At 37.1% G+C, this 14,784-nt stretch overlaps 1 long non-coding RNA gene across 1 annotated transcript; it reads right to left on the reverse strand.

The window, feature by feature from the left end:
* Nucleotides 1–3,406: 3,406 nt before the first annotated feature.
* On the reverse strand, nucleotides 3,407–14,023 carry LOC135744937 (uncharacterized). The gene is made up of 4 exons (XR_010530889.2): nucleotides 12,553–14,023; nucleotides 11,705–11,794; nucleotides 8,918–9,086; nucleotides 3,407–3,828 (listed from the first exon to the last, which is right to left on the reverse strand). It is a non-coding gene; the product is annotated as an uncharacterized lncRNA (long non-coding RNA).
* Between the last annotated feature and the right edge of the window lie 761 nt (nucleotides 14,024–14,784).

Below are 14,784 nucleotides of genomic sequence, written 5' to 3' on the forward strand. Positions count from 1 at the left end.
ATAATAACATGGATATAGATAATAGAAAATAGAAAGGTGGATAATAGAAAAACAGATTGCTGTAAAAACTCGACATCGGCAGGAAAAGGTTTTCTCTTACTTGACGAGTTATCATCAATGGCGGGGAAATAGTTAAAGAGTTTGATTTCTCATGCTAAACATAGGCAAGGTATTTCTGTGCCTAATGCACTTCAGGAAGTTTTTTCGAACATGAAAGATTCATAAGTAACAATGGAAATCCTTATATGTGACCCATCACGGAAACCAGTGACACAAGTCGGCAGCACAACTTTCGAGAAAATGAGAAACACATTTTTTTTCAAAATTTGTGATTTTCGTTTTATTTACTCCATGTTTGAGACAGCAGTTTTTGTATATTTAAAAGGGTACATTTTGCGGTTAAAATAGGCTTGTTTTTCCGGAGATTCTAACGTGCAGCGGGGGGCGTCATTGTCTGTGTGTATATTTACATACTGTATAAGCTTGTGTTTTCACCTTCGCCCCCAAAGGGAACAGCGTGACTACTAAATAAGGATAGTTCACCCAAAAATGAAAATAATGTAATTAATGACTTACCCTTATGTCGATCTAAACTCGGAAGACCTCCGTTCATCTTCGGAACACAGTTTAAGATGTTTTAACGTTAGGTTCAGTCCGAGAGCTTTCTCTCCCCTTCATTGAAAATCAATGTACAGTTTCCATGCCTAGAAAGGTAATAAAAACATTATCAAAGTAGTCCATGTGACATCAGTGGGTCAGTAAGAATGTGTTGAAGCATCGAAAATACAGTTTGGTCCAAAAATACCAAGAATTACGACTTTATTCAGCATGGTCTTCTCTTCTGGCTCGAGCGTAAAGTCACGTGACTGTAGTGACGCGGCTGCCCTGTTCCTCAGACATGTTTGCTAAGTTTTTTTTTCAAACTTATAGCGTGCGTCTCCCCAGACTGTAAAGCTCGGGCACACAAAACAAAAGAAAAATAAACGAAGCTGGGGCGGAACAAATAACAGTCAGCCGCATCGTACGTCAGCCGCGTCACTGACTTTATGTGGCGCCGCTGTCGGATGACGTCAAAGTACCGCGAGAGCTCTTCAAGAAATCTTACGGAGTAGTTTAATTTCAACTCGCTCTCGCGGTACTTTGTCGTCATCTCTTTGTTAGTTCTTGCAGCGCAGCATGAGTCCAAACACACAGAAGTTACACAGATATCGTTGTATTCTTTATATAAATGGCTACATGTTTTGTCTATCAATATTTTCCATGAAGTCATTGGCTGATGGAGGAACGAGCGAGCGATTGGTAACATCTCTAAAGGACGTCACGTTTTCAACGGCGCTGGATGATCTATTATACTACCACCCTATTTTAAATACAAAATTTGAAGGCGGGTTCATGTGTTTAATGAAGTGTGATCTCATATACCCTTACATGTTACGATGTAAATAGTCCTCAGATTGTATATTACTGTATATTGCATTACCAGAAGTTCATGTGAAATCTGATGTAAACAATAGACTATATATCTATATTTCACGGATTATACGCATTTGTGGACAAAAATGGTCATTGGATAATCTGAAACAGACTGGATTCGACTTGTTATCCCCACAAAGGTAAAAAGAGTTGTCATGTTTATTTTTGCATGTTGTCATTTGGACTTCTGTCATATCTGTGAATAACTCAAAATAGCCCAGATCCGACTTGTGTCACTACTTTCCGTGACTGGTCACATCTGGGCACTTTAAACGAAATAGCGCACGCACTCACTGTGCGGGTGTGCTTATTTAACGCTGGATTTCTTTGAAATGGGGCGGTCCCAACCGGGTCATGAGTCACAGATGGTAATTAAAACTGTATTAAATGTGTGCCATTTTATGATTTATTGATATAAATTTCTTACATAGTGTTCCTTTAAATGTTTCCTTTTCATATACTGATGTCATTATTTTTCATGCGAAACTAAACAAGCATAACTTAAATGCTCAGCAGCTATGTTTACATGAAACCAAATAATCTGTTTGTAATCGTATTGATGGCTTAATTGTATTGAAAAAACTTCATGTAAACACTTTAATCAATACGATTGAGGTCAATCGGATGCAAATTTCGATCGTATTGAAAGGGGTGGTGTAGTATGATTTGTGATCCAATCATCTGGAGAAAACCGTTTCCAACAGTTGTTGTTTTTTCTGTGGGTTAAAGATGAAAGGATTTTGTTAATTAGTTATTGGTATTTGGGCTGTGAATAGTCATTAGGATGCTTTTGGGCTAGTTTTGAATGTCCATTGGGCTGGTTGTGATACGTGAAACTGGAAACCTTGTGCGCTTGCGCAGACGTTTGGATTATATAAAATGTATATTTTAATCAGATTGCAATGTTTAGGGTGCACTGTAAAAAAAAAAACTGTAAAAAAACGGTAATTTTCTGGCAGCAGGGGCGCCAGAAAATTTCTGTTAAAAAACGGAAAAATACTTTCAGAAAAAAAACTGTAAAAAAACTGTAAGAAAACGGTAATTTATTTTCCTATAATTACAGTTTATTACTGTTAATCTACACAAAAATATCCTAATAAAACAATTAAATCTTTTAATTTTAACATAAATTAATTGTTAAAATACAGTCATACACCTCTAAAACACAGAAACTTTGTCTTTAAAAAAAGGTTTTAAGTACAGATAATAACTGATATACTGTAAGAAAACGGTAATTTCTTATCCTATAATTACGGTTTATTACTGTTAATCTACACAAAAATATCCTAATAAAACCATTAAATCTTTTAATTTTAACATAAATTAATTGTTAAAATACAGTCATACACCTCTAAAACACAGAAAATTTGTCTTTAAAAAAAGTTTTAAGTACAGATAATAACTGATATACTGTAAGAAAACGGTAATTTCTTATCCTATAATTACGGTTTATTACTGTTAATCTACACAAAAATATCCTAATAAAACCATTAAATCTTTTAATTTTAACATAAATTAATTGTTAAAATACAGTCATACACCTCTAAAACACAGAAAATTTGTCTTTAAAAAAAGTTTTAAGTACAGATAATAACTGATATACTGTAAGAAAACGGTAATTTCTAATCCTATAATTATGGTTTATTACGGTTATTCTACACAAAAATATCCTTATAATACCATTAAATCTTTTAATTTTAACATACATTGTTAAAATAACATGGTTAAAATATTCAAACACCTAAAACACATAAAAATTCTTTAAAGAGTGATAACTTTTTTTTATAACAGTTCTTAAACTTTTTTTGCAGTTTAGACTGCAAAATAACAAAGATTTGCTTTAATAATAAAAACAACAACAGTAATCTTAATTTTGTTTTATTTGTTATCTGCAAATACATGCTGTGATCAACATTTAACAAAGCATTGTTTAGCAGCACGCACGCACACACACACACACACACACACACACACACACACACGTTTTATGAAACTGGTTCTCCCCACTGGTTAAAATTACCGGTCTTTACTGGGAGCTTTTTTTTAACTCTTTACTTTGAAATGTACACAATTTAAAACGTGTAAACACACGTTAAAACGCTGCACTCACTCAAGATAACAGTGAGCCACAAAATACAAGCAGAATGAACGCTTTACACATTACAGAACAGTATATGAACTAAATGGAAATGTATAAAACAGAAAGAAGCTGGCATGTGAGATGTCTACTCTCGCCATTCAAAGTCTGCAATTTTTGTTATCAAAGAAAGAACCTTAGGATTTACGGACTGCTGTTTTTTAGATTGCTGCTTCTCCACTTTGGTCCCCCTATCTGGATTTATCCTGAAAAGGCATCTGTGAAGACAGAAATACTTTAATATAGTGCTACAAACATTTTTCATAATCAGCAATTGTGATGAGCCAGGTAAAAAGTACTTAAACTGAGCTACACAGGTGACAGACATATCTAAAGTAGGGCTGTCACTTTTTATTCGATATTCGAATATGCATTCGAACATGACGTGAAATATCCGTATTCGAACTATAAATAAACCATCCGGTTTTTTAAATGCCATGTGTAGCGCATTTTTTACAGTAACACCTCGTAATAGAAAGAAAGCGGGCAACTGTGCGCAAGAGAGGGAATCAAATGGGATCAAAATGAACCTCATGTGCATGTCAAGATAGAATTATAGTTTGTATATAAAATGACATATTGTTTATAGTGTTAAATATTATAGCAGAATAAAAAGCTTGTGTTAATACGTTCACATTATGAAATTAGCATGTATGAAGATAATTTCATCATGTTTACAACGCAATGTAAACTTTATATTAAACAACAACAGCATTTGTCTTGTAAACGGATTTTAAATGATCATGTGCTGACTGTCGCGCGTCACATAGACGACAGAGTCAAGTGAGATCTGCTTAACTCAGCGGTAAGTTTAATTTAATCTCAAGTATCAAAGGGTTTGTGCTCTCTATCACTGAAAACCCGCAAGCAAACAGCACGCGCAGGGTTAATGCACTTGTGAATGACGGCTCACAAACGCGCGGGATAGGCTTTGTATGTGTGGTTGTTGTCAATGACAGTTCTGGTCACAAACACGCTCAAGCGCGGGATATGTGTGCTTGTCAATGACGGACATTAAATCCGCGGAATTCCGCGGAGTTTTCTGCCAAAATCTGCGGGCGCGAATTCCGTTTGCGTCTGCCTATATACTCCTGCTGCTATTTAAGTTGTCACGTTATTGTTTGTAACTGTTCTGAATCATTTTTTTATATATATAAGTTTGTTATTCATAAGTTGATAACCTGGTGTTTCAAACATTAAGTAAAAAAGTAATGCAGACAACCCTGTTTATGACTGTCACTGTTAATAATTTTGTGATTGAACCTCCATTACGGTGGGGTTTTTGATGCGCGTGGGGGGGCGGCGCCTAGATATTCGAATATATTCGGATACATTGCATGAAATTCGAAATCCGTTCGAATTAGATTTTTCTCAAAAGTGACAGCCCTAATCTAAAGGTATAGTTCACCCCAAAATAAAGTTTTCATCATTTACTCAACTTTTAGTTGTTACAAACCTGTACACATTTATTTCTTCTGTTGAACACAGAAGATACTTTGAAGATTTGTTTGTAACCAAACTGTTGATGGACCCTATTGACTTCAATAGTATGGAAAAAAATAATTTGGAAGTCAATGGGGTCCATCAACTGTTTGGTTACAAACATTCTTCAAAATATCTTTGTGTTCAAAAGAAGAAATTCATACAGGTTTAAAACAACATGAGTGCAAGTAAACGATGACAATTTTATTTTGGGGTGAACAAGTATCTCCCATTAAGCAACTGTGCCTACAATGGCTGTGATGCATTCCAACAACCAGTGTTAAAGGAACAGTATGTAGGATTGTGGCCAAAACTGGTATTGCAATCACAAAACTTGTGGCTAAAACTGGTACTGCAATCACACAACTGGTGGCCAATACACAACATGACAACATAAACATCAGTTGAGGGCTGCAACTCAACTGTTTAAATTTCTTACATACTGTTCCTTTAAAATCTGCTGCCAGTGTCAACATCTCCATAGATCATAAAGGAAGTGTTATACCATGTCCTAACCAGCCGTGACGGCGACAAACAATGATTGTATTTTAGAAACTGTGTTGTAGTTCCAGCCGCGATGAAATAGAAGCAAAGTATGGCAATGATAATCTCAGGTACCGTTTATGTGCTTTATTTAATGTTAAAAGCGTGTAATGTGACTTTGAATATCATTTATTGTTCCCAACCTTGTAGCCGTACTACCTCAGGTCTTACAATTTCACAAATGGAAACAAGAACGTTCAAACTTCATTCTATAACAAAGATTGCTTTAATAACTCCGTATGTATTTTTAATAGTTTAAAATGGTGTAAAGTGTAAAATAATACATTTTGATTTATTATGTTTTTAACAAAATTAATCTCTGGGGCCGTGCATTTGCCGCGGGAGCCCGCCCACACGCTGTTCTGATTAGCTGTGGTTTTTGATTGATTTTGTTGCATCTTGTAATCGTGTCTGGTGTGGACAGACAAATTGCTTGTCGCTGGAATCTTATCGCATCGTGTCTGGTTAGGACACAGTGATAGTCGCACCACAAGATTGATGGAAGGTGAAAATGTATGCCGTTTAATCAGACCCAAAAGTTACGTGCACAAAAACCACACGCAAGCGAGAGATACGAGCGCGCAGAACACTTCGCGCGCGTGAAAGCGTCCTCGCGAGCGCCCAGAACATTTTGCGCGGGGAAAAGCGTCCCCGCTAGAGCACACCTCCGCTCTGCGCGCACAAATGCAGTCACGCGAGCAAGGGCTGGGATGAGCGCTCGCTCGACTCTCTCTATGCTCGCGCGGCTGCACCACACGCGCTCGCTCGATCAAGATCAGTTTTGGGACTTTGAGGGTGAGAGATTGACTGATGTCTCCGCATCCGTGATTGGTTTTTTGATTTAATCAGTGACATGCATAATCCGTCACACAGATAGAGAAGACACGTTTTAGTATGACCATTATGTCGGAGGAGGTAATTTATGTTAAAACATTAGTTTTGTTTGATCCATGCAATAAGCTGCAAACCAAAAAAATAACACCAATTTTTAAGGTATTATATGGTTACGGTTTAATTAGATAATATCATCTTGCAATATATACTGTAGGCTACAATTACATAGTCTGAACCAACTCTGTGACGTGACAAAGTTAGCATGAGCAAACTTTAGTATAGTCCTGTACAAAGCTTTGCAAGGTGATATTATCTAACCATTTTAATTTGAGTGGACCTTATTAGCATGACAAAGACTGTTCATGTATTCCCAAAGCATGTTCAGTTGGCCTGTGTAAAAATAAAATAAAAAGAAATAAGATATACAGTGAAAATTTTAAAATGGAACAGTAAGATTTTTGTTAAATATACAAAGCAAAAATAAGTAGTATAAACAAAGATATATATATATATATATATATATATATATATATATATATATATCAGGACGTTATACAGAATGGCTAAGTGTGTGTGTGTACACACATAGCCATTCTGGACCTTTTCATGTTCAAAATAGCATTGATTTTTTTTTTGCCATAATATGGTTCATTTTGTTAAATTATCTACATATTAAACAACAAACAAAATTGATACCTTAAATTAGCGTTTTTTTGGTTATTGTTTGCAGCTTATTGCATGGTTTAAACAAAACTAATGTTTTAATAAATTACCTGCTCTGACATTAATGGTCATATTTAAACGTGTCTTCTCTACCTAGAGTGACTGGATACAAATTGAGGAACAGAAGATTATGCGTGTCACTGATTAAATCAAACAACCAATCACACATGACATCAGTCAATGTCCCGCCCCCAAAGTCCCAAAACGGATCTTGATCGAGCGAGCGCGTGTGGTGCAGCCATGCGAGCATAGAGCGAGTCGAGCGAGCGCTCATCCCAGCCCTTGCTCGCGTGACTGCATTTGTGCGCGCTAAGCGGAGGTGCGCTCCCGCGAGGACGCTTTTCCGCGCGCGAATAGTGTTCTGCGCGTTCGTATCTCACTCGCGCGTGTTTTTTGTGCGCGCGACTTTTGGGTCTGATTAAACGCCATAAAAATGTAATGTCCAACAGGGAAAAAATTGTGATCTATTAAATCGGAATAGACAGTTAATAATGTACCAATACCAGTTGTCTTCCCACAGATGCCAGGGGCCTCATTTATCAAGCGTGCGTACGAACAGAAGTGTGCGTAAATTTTGCGTAGGAACAGTTTTACGCAAAGTGTGGAATTTATCAAATTGCACTTATACGTAGAAATGTGTGTAAATATACGCACAGCTCGGAGCATGCGTACGCATAGCATCTAGTGGTAGAATACCGATACTACACCGGATCATCCACAGTGTGTAAAGAAGTGTGCATTTATTATCCACAAGCAGGTATTAAAAATGATTATTGTTAATATAGTAACAGCAAACCAGTGTTGAATTAATGATTTTTTTTGTGACGTTGTCAAATTGGTGTCTACCCCTATAAAAGAAAGCTCAGACAAATGCTTGACACAGCCGATGATGCTGGCTATGCAGCTGTCCAAGGTGGAAAGTACTGTCTTTGTCTGTTCTCCTCCAGTTGCACTGATTTCACGTCGGTGTGCTGTGACGCATTTTTTGACTGATAATTTAAATGTCAAATCACTTTTTTATTTCTGTAAGTGTCCTCTCCTCAGACCCAACGGAATTAACCGCACTGGTAACATGTTCACAATGCAGATTTTTTTCTTTTGTTAGTCATTCCTCCCGCACTAAGTGAACCAAACAGTATGTGTTATTTGGATTTAACCTCATCCACGCGCAACTCCATTTCTGTGTCTGTAAAGTCCCTTTTTTCACTTTCTTTGCCATTATTGCGGTGAGGGGAAAAAGCACAACCACGTGAATTCAAAAGGGAGGTGTTGGCACCATATATGGATTATTGGAGGCGTTTTGGAATGCAAATGAACCATGAACGTGCACGAGCTTGGTGCTTAAGAACACGCGGGATTTATCAACAAGGATTACTTACTGATGTGCGTACGAACCACGTGCGCACGTTTGATAAATACCGATTTTTTTGTACTTACGCACATACTAAATTTCATTCGTAGGACAAAATATAGAACATTTTCTACGCACTGTTGATAAATGAGGCCCCAGAAATGCACAGCGTCTGCTCATTTTGCTCCTGTCATTGAATAAATGTTGTAATGATCTTGCCATCAAATAAAATTTATCTAGACTTTCTTCTGTTACCGGTTTCATGTCCATTAATTTCCTAAATGGATAATTGTTTATTTATCCATCTTTGGGCCATATATACACACTTTTTGTTCTTCAGGAAATGCATTTTGTGGTTAAACTTTAAGTCTTACCTCTGCATGAACTCCAGAGTTGCTCCAAGTTCCAGTGGATAACTGATGTTGAGGCAGTAGTAGGATACGAACATCATCAGAAGGGCATCACCACAATTTGTAACCCCATCTTTCACGATGGTCTGGTCCACAGCAATCATCAAGTTTTCAGCTGTGAGGGGAGAACTCCCTACAGTACATAGGAAAATAAGAAGTCAAAAACATTGTCTGTCAAAAAAAAACACATTATTTGGCTCGCAAATTAGCACAACAACAAAACCTTACTAATCTGGGTTTTACCTTTCCATGTTAAAGGAACACGCCCACATTTTGGGAATTTAGCTTATTCACCGTATCCCCCAGAGTTATAAGTCCATACATACCTCTGTCATCTCCGTGCGTGCTGTAACTCTGTCTGACGCAGCCCCCGCTAGCTTAGCTTAGCACAAAGACTGGAAGTGAATAGCTCCAGCTAGTATACTGCTCCCAATAAATGACAAAATAACGCGAACATTTTCCTATTTATGTGTTGTGATTTGTATAGTCACACCGTGTACAAATAACAAGGTGATATGAGACACAGCGATCTTTTAACAGTATACATACTGGAAACTATATTCTCAGAAGGCGAAGCACTGCTACTGGGTGGAGTGATTTGCTCGCAGCACACGAGAAGCCCCTGGTGAGGAGCAGAGAGTTCGGTCAGAGTTGTGCAAATCACTCCACCCAGTAGCAGTGCTTCGCCTTCTGAGAATATAGTTCCCAGTATGTATACTGTTAAAAGATCGCTGTCTCATAAGACCTTGTTTTTTGTACACGGTGTGAATATACAAATCACACCACATAAAAAGGAAAATGTTCGCGTTATTTTGTCACTTATTGGGAGCAGTATAGTAGCTGGAGCCATGCATTTCCAGTCTTTGTGCTAAGCTAAGCTAGCGGGGCTGCGTCAGACAGAGTTACAGCACGCACGGAGATGAGAGAGGTATGTATGGACTTATCTAACTCTGGGGGAGACGGTGAATAAGCTAAATTCCCAAAATGTGGGCGTGTTCCTTTAAAAAGTTAAGGGTGTCCACCAAAAAAATAATTCTCACAGTAACTGTATTTTCAAAACAGACAGTTTATCTGTGTAATACAAATTAAGATATTTAAAAGTTCTCAGCTGTTTTGATCCAAACAATGTAGATGAAAGGCAACCAACATTGAGGATACACAAAGATAAAAGCATGAGTGTAATCCATTTGACCCATGAGATTAAATTCAAGTCTTCTGAAGCAATACAATCACTTTACTCTTTATAAATATAAAATGCAGTTGTAACACTCAATTTAAAATCACATAAAATAAATAAGGCCGTAAAGTGAAACCAAATTTGTCTATACATTATGGCAATGGTGATTAATGCAATTCTATGCTAAAAGATATGGCATTTTGTATGTGATGTTGATGTACACTAAAATGTGTTATGATTTGATACTGTAGTTAATAAATCTCATAAGTGACCATATTTGTTCAGAACACTTGAATTAAAACACGCGTAACGTGGATTACATTAAAGGACAAGTTCGGTATTTTAGACTTAAAGCCCTGTTTTCAGATTGTTTATGATGAAATAGAACGGTTTTGACTGAAATTTCGACATATGCGGCTGACCCGAGAATTTTCGGATGTTTCTGTTTTACCTCACAGCTCTACAATGGGTTTAATGGTGCACTGGAACAATCCTTCCTAAAATGCATTAAACTTTCGTTTACAAAGAAGTGAAACTCACCGAGTGGTCAGGGGTGTTCACTGGTATGCTCACACAAAAATCGCTGCAAAATACGCATTCCAACAGGTTTTATCGTAGTTTTTGCCAACTCCATTGACTTGTATTAGATGTGCTGTGAGGTACGGTATTACTCCGCGCCGGGAACTTTGTCTCTATTCTTGAAATGAGCAATGGCGGATTAGCGCCACCACCTGGGCTGGAGTGTCTATTATCCAAGCTCTAAGCAGAAGAATGTACGGGTGTGAGGCGTTTGGAAAAATAGGTCCACAAGTTAACAACGAATGCTAAAACAGCTGTTGGAAAGCATCTTTTGCAGCGATTTTTGTGTGAGCATACCAGTGAACACCCCTGACCACTCGGTGAGTTTCACTTCTTTGTAAATCACATCTACTTGTTCCACAATCATCTGAATAGTGGATGAAGGTACAAGGTATTTGGCCTGTAACTTCATGTAAAACATACACAAATTTCTCATATATAGCCCTTTCATATCTGGTGGGTCCAGGATATCCTCAGGCTCGTCAATGCTTACATCTGACGGACTTTGAGCAACATCAAAAGACTGGCTTGGCACAGAATCAACAAGATACATAGCTGACACGTGCACAGATGCAGCTTTTTCATGATTTCTAGAAATGTGTGCCGTAAAAGAGGACCTCAATGAAAAGGCTTTGCCACAGCCTTTAAATGGGCACTTCACCTCTTCTTTCTTTGAAACATGCAACTTTAAATGACCTAAAAGATCTTTCAGATCAATGCATTGTTTCTGGCAATGTGGCTTTTCACATTTCAGACCCTGTACGGTTTCACATTGTGACACAGATGACCGCCTATGTTGGCGCAACATATGACTTTTAAAGGAATTATACTTGATAAACTTTGATTTGCACCCAATTACACAACAGGCATATTCACCATGTGCTTCATTTGTGTGTAATTTTTGATGATTTACATACCCTTTCACTGTTTCCATAGAAATGCCACATGTAGGACATGTGAAAGCTTTTAGAACACTTGCCATATTGCAAACTTACTTAATGTTTGAGCTTGAAGGCTTCTGACTGATCTCAGTTCCAGAAGTTCCAGATAGCTATTGTTCCAATTCCTGGTATTGAATCAAAAAACTGAAAAAGAAATGAAAAAAATTAGTTTGCATAATGTTTGTGCGAAATTACATTACAAAAATTGTAATACAGCAACATTAATTTTCTTTATTTACTTGAGTCTCAGATTCAGTCACAAAAAATATGTAATTTAGGCATTTCTGAAACAGTCACTCAGTGTTAAGCCTTTAGAAATTGAAATAAAGTGTGTTTGTTTCTTAAACCTTTACAATGTGACTATCTAGCACCACACTACGAGTATTTTCCTTATGTTATTTTAGCTGTAGAGTGCTATATTAATTACACTAAATTTGCTGACTTTTTTTGAGAATCGTGGATGCTTTTGCTAGAGAGTGCTGTTAGTGTATCATTTGAAACCAAAGTCAACGTTGACTTATCACTTTAACCCAAACAAGTATCTTTTTCTAATAATTTTGACCATGTTTTGGGCCAGTTAATGCGCAGCATATTTGAAAGCTGTCGCTAGCAGTGGTCAACTTTAGTTAGCTAAATTTTTTAGTTAGCCAGCCACGTGCCACACAGTCACGGCCACAAAAATACAAGCCAGCACAAAGGTAATGTTCTCATAAATGCAACGTTAAATTGCGTTCAGGTAAATTAACGTTAACACAAAGCTAAACTGCATCTGCAACCTAACTAATGCAACATCTGACATACATTACTTGTTTTGTTTTCGGTCGTCAGTCTTAATGTATACTCTAGCTATGTCAGTACTGCGTTGAATTTTTGAATGTGTCAGTAAATATTTTCGATGTTACCTCTCACAAGTGTTGCTTCGTCGAAAACAGCAGAGTAGTTCACCAGCGCGCCGCCGTCTTCATCATGTCGCGCGCTTCTTCCTGCGTGCGCCACCAACGTAGCAGAGGTGTCAATTCTGATTGGCTTAAATAATTATTGCCGTGAAAATGATTCGCTGAACACAGAGGTTTTTGATTTGTCTTTTGCATTGGTTTTTGTAGCTTATTATTTAAATTGCAACGGTCTTTTTTTTTAAACAGCTAAACTTACCATACCAACTTTATTTGTTAAGCACTATACAACAACCAAAGTTGTCCAAAGTGCTGTACAGAAAAATAAACATAAGTACAATAAACACGCACTAGGGATGCCACAATTCTCAATACAATATTGAACCGGTCGGTTGGACCCCCACGGTTCAATTCACGCATGTGATTTGCGGTTTTTCGGTTTATCCATTCAAATCTGTCCGTTTTATATTCCCTGTACTTCAGTTAGTGTGTTGCGTGCCCGCATGATCTGCGCGCTGGGATATAAAACTTAAACGCCTTCCAGCGAGTTGATATCCAGTCACTATGCACTAGCTGCTTTAACTGCTTGCAATGCTGGTGTCAGATTTCATTCGCGCAGTCACATGGTGATCACGAGCAGAAAAATCCGACAACAAATAAAAGCAGCATTACTGTCTTTTAATTCTGTGGTGTGGATTAATTATTTGCGCGAGTAGATTACATGATACAACATCAATGTAAAGATGCAAATTCGCGCGGGGCAATGCGAATGACCCAAATTGGCTTTTTTTGCCGCAAACGCGCGTTATTTGCCTCAAACACGTCTTCCGCGGAAAGTTCAACTCCAGAAGAGAATTTGCATGATGCTAAAAGTAATCTTGAGTAAGGAACGCATTTTTGGTTTCTACAGACAGCATGATGTTGGACTTAACAGTAGTGCATTAAGGTATAGCCATCAAAGTTTTATTTACTCAGTACAGGTATAAAATGGCCAATTTATGTTTACATGTGTTTATTTTGTAAATGTAAGAATTCACGTGTTCCCCAGTTTGATTAGGATATCATTTTTATATATCTTTATTTAATAATATCTTATATTATTTTATCAATACACTAGAAATGTGTATACACTAGAAGTGTGTTTTTTCATTTACATAAAATAAAGAGATTTGCAATTAAAACTAGTTTTTTGCTTCTTATCATCTCGCTGTTCCTGTTACCTAAGCATAGAAAAATTTAAAACGATTTAATAGGCCAAGTCCCCTGCTAAAAAAACAGCATAGACCAGCATAATTCCCATGCTGGTCCATGCTGGTTTGTTGCTGGTTTAGCTGGTGGTCACCAGCATATCAGCACCAAAACACACCATATGCTGGTCTTGTTGGTATGACGAGCATGGGATGCTGGTGCTGGTGCAGGCGCTGGTTCTGGTTTGTTGCTGGTTTGTGGTCACCAGAAAACCAGCACCAAAACACAACACATGCTGGTATGCTGTTTTTTTAGCAAGGTCATGAGAACCGAAACCGAACCGAAAACCGTGGACAAGAATCGAAAATTGTATTGAACCGTGGACAAACTGTATTGTTGCATCACTAATACACACACAATAAAAGCATTCAAAGTAACAAATTAAAACAAGCAAATAAAGTCGACATCTTACTAGGTCTCAAAAGCCAAAGAGAAAATATGGGTTTTAAGACTGGTTTAAAAAAAAAAAAGAAGAGGCCTGCAGCTGCTTAACACAAGTATACTTTTAACTAGGATATCTAAATTTTTAACAGATCACTGATAATCTGTGACAAGCTAAGGGGTGTCAGAAATTAACACAGTTGTTACAGTATTTCATGTGTTAAAAGAGGCCAGCAGGTTAATAAAAAAAACTTTATTTTTACAGTTAGTTTTGTTAAAATTATCATTGAAATCTGTTTAAAAAACAGATATATACTGTATTCCATTTATACAAAGTTTCTCTGTTTAATTACATTACACATGTCAATTAACTGTTTTTTTTGTAATTTTAATAAAACATTTCTGTAATTTAAAAAAACAGGGAAAACACAGTAAAATGTATTGGCAAAAACTGTAAAAAAATATTTTTTTTTTACAGTGTGCATGTAAACTGTATTGCCGTAACCTTAAATCTGATTAAATTTCGTGTATGTAAACATAGCCACTGTGTCCTTTCAAGCTAATTAAACTGTGCAGTGCCACAGTGGCCTCTGACTCTGGAAATCTGCATTG

Source organism: Paramisgurnus dabryanus, chromosome 3 (assembly GCF_030506205.2).
Source record: "Paramisgurnus dabryanus chromosome 3, PD_genome_1.1, whole genome shotgun sequence".
NCBI lineage: Eukaryota > Metazoa > Chordata > Actinopteri > Cypriniformes > Cobitidae > Paramisgurnus > Paramisgurnus dabryanus.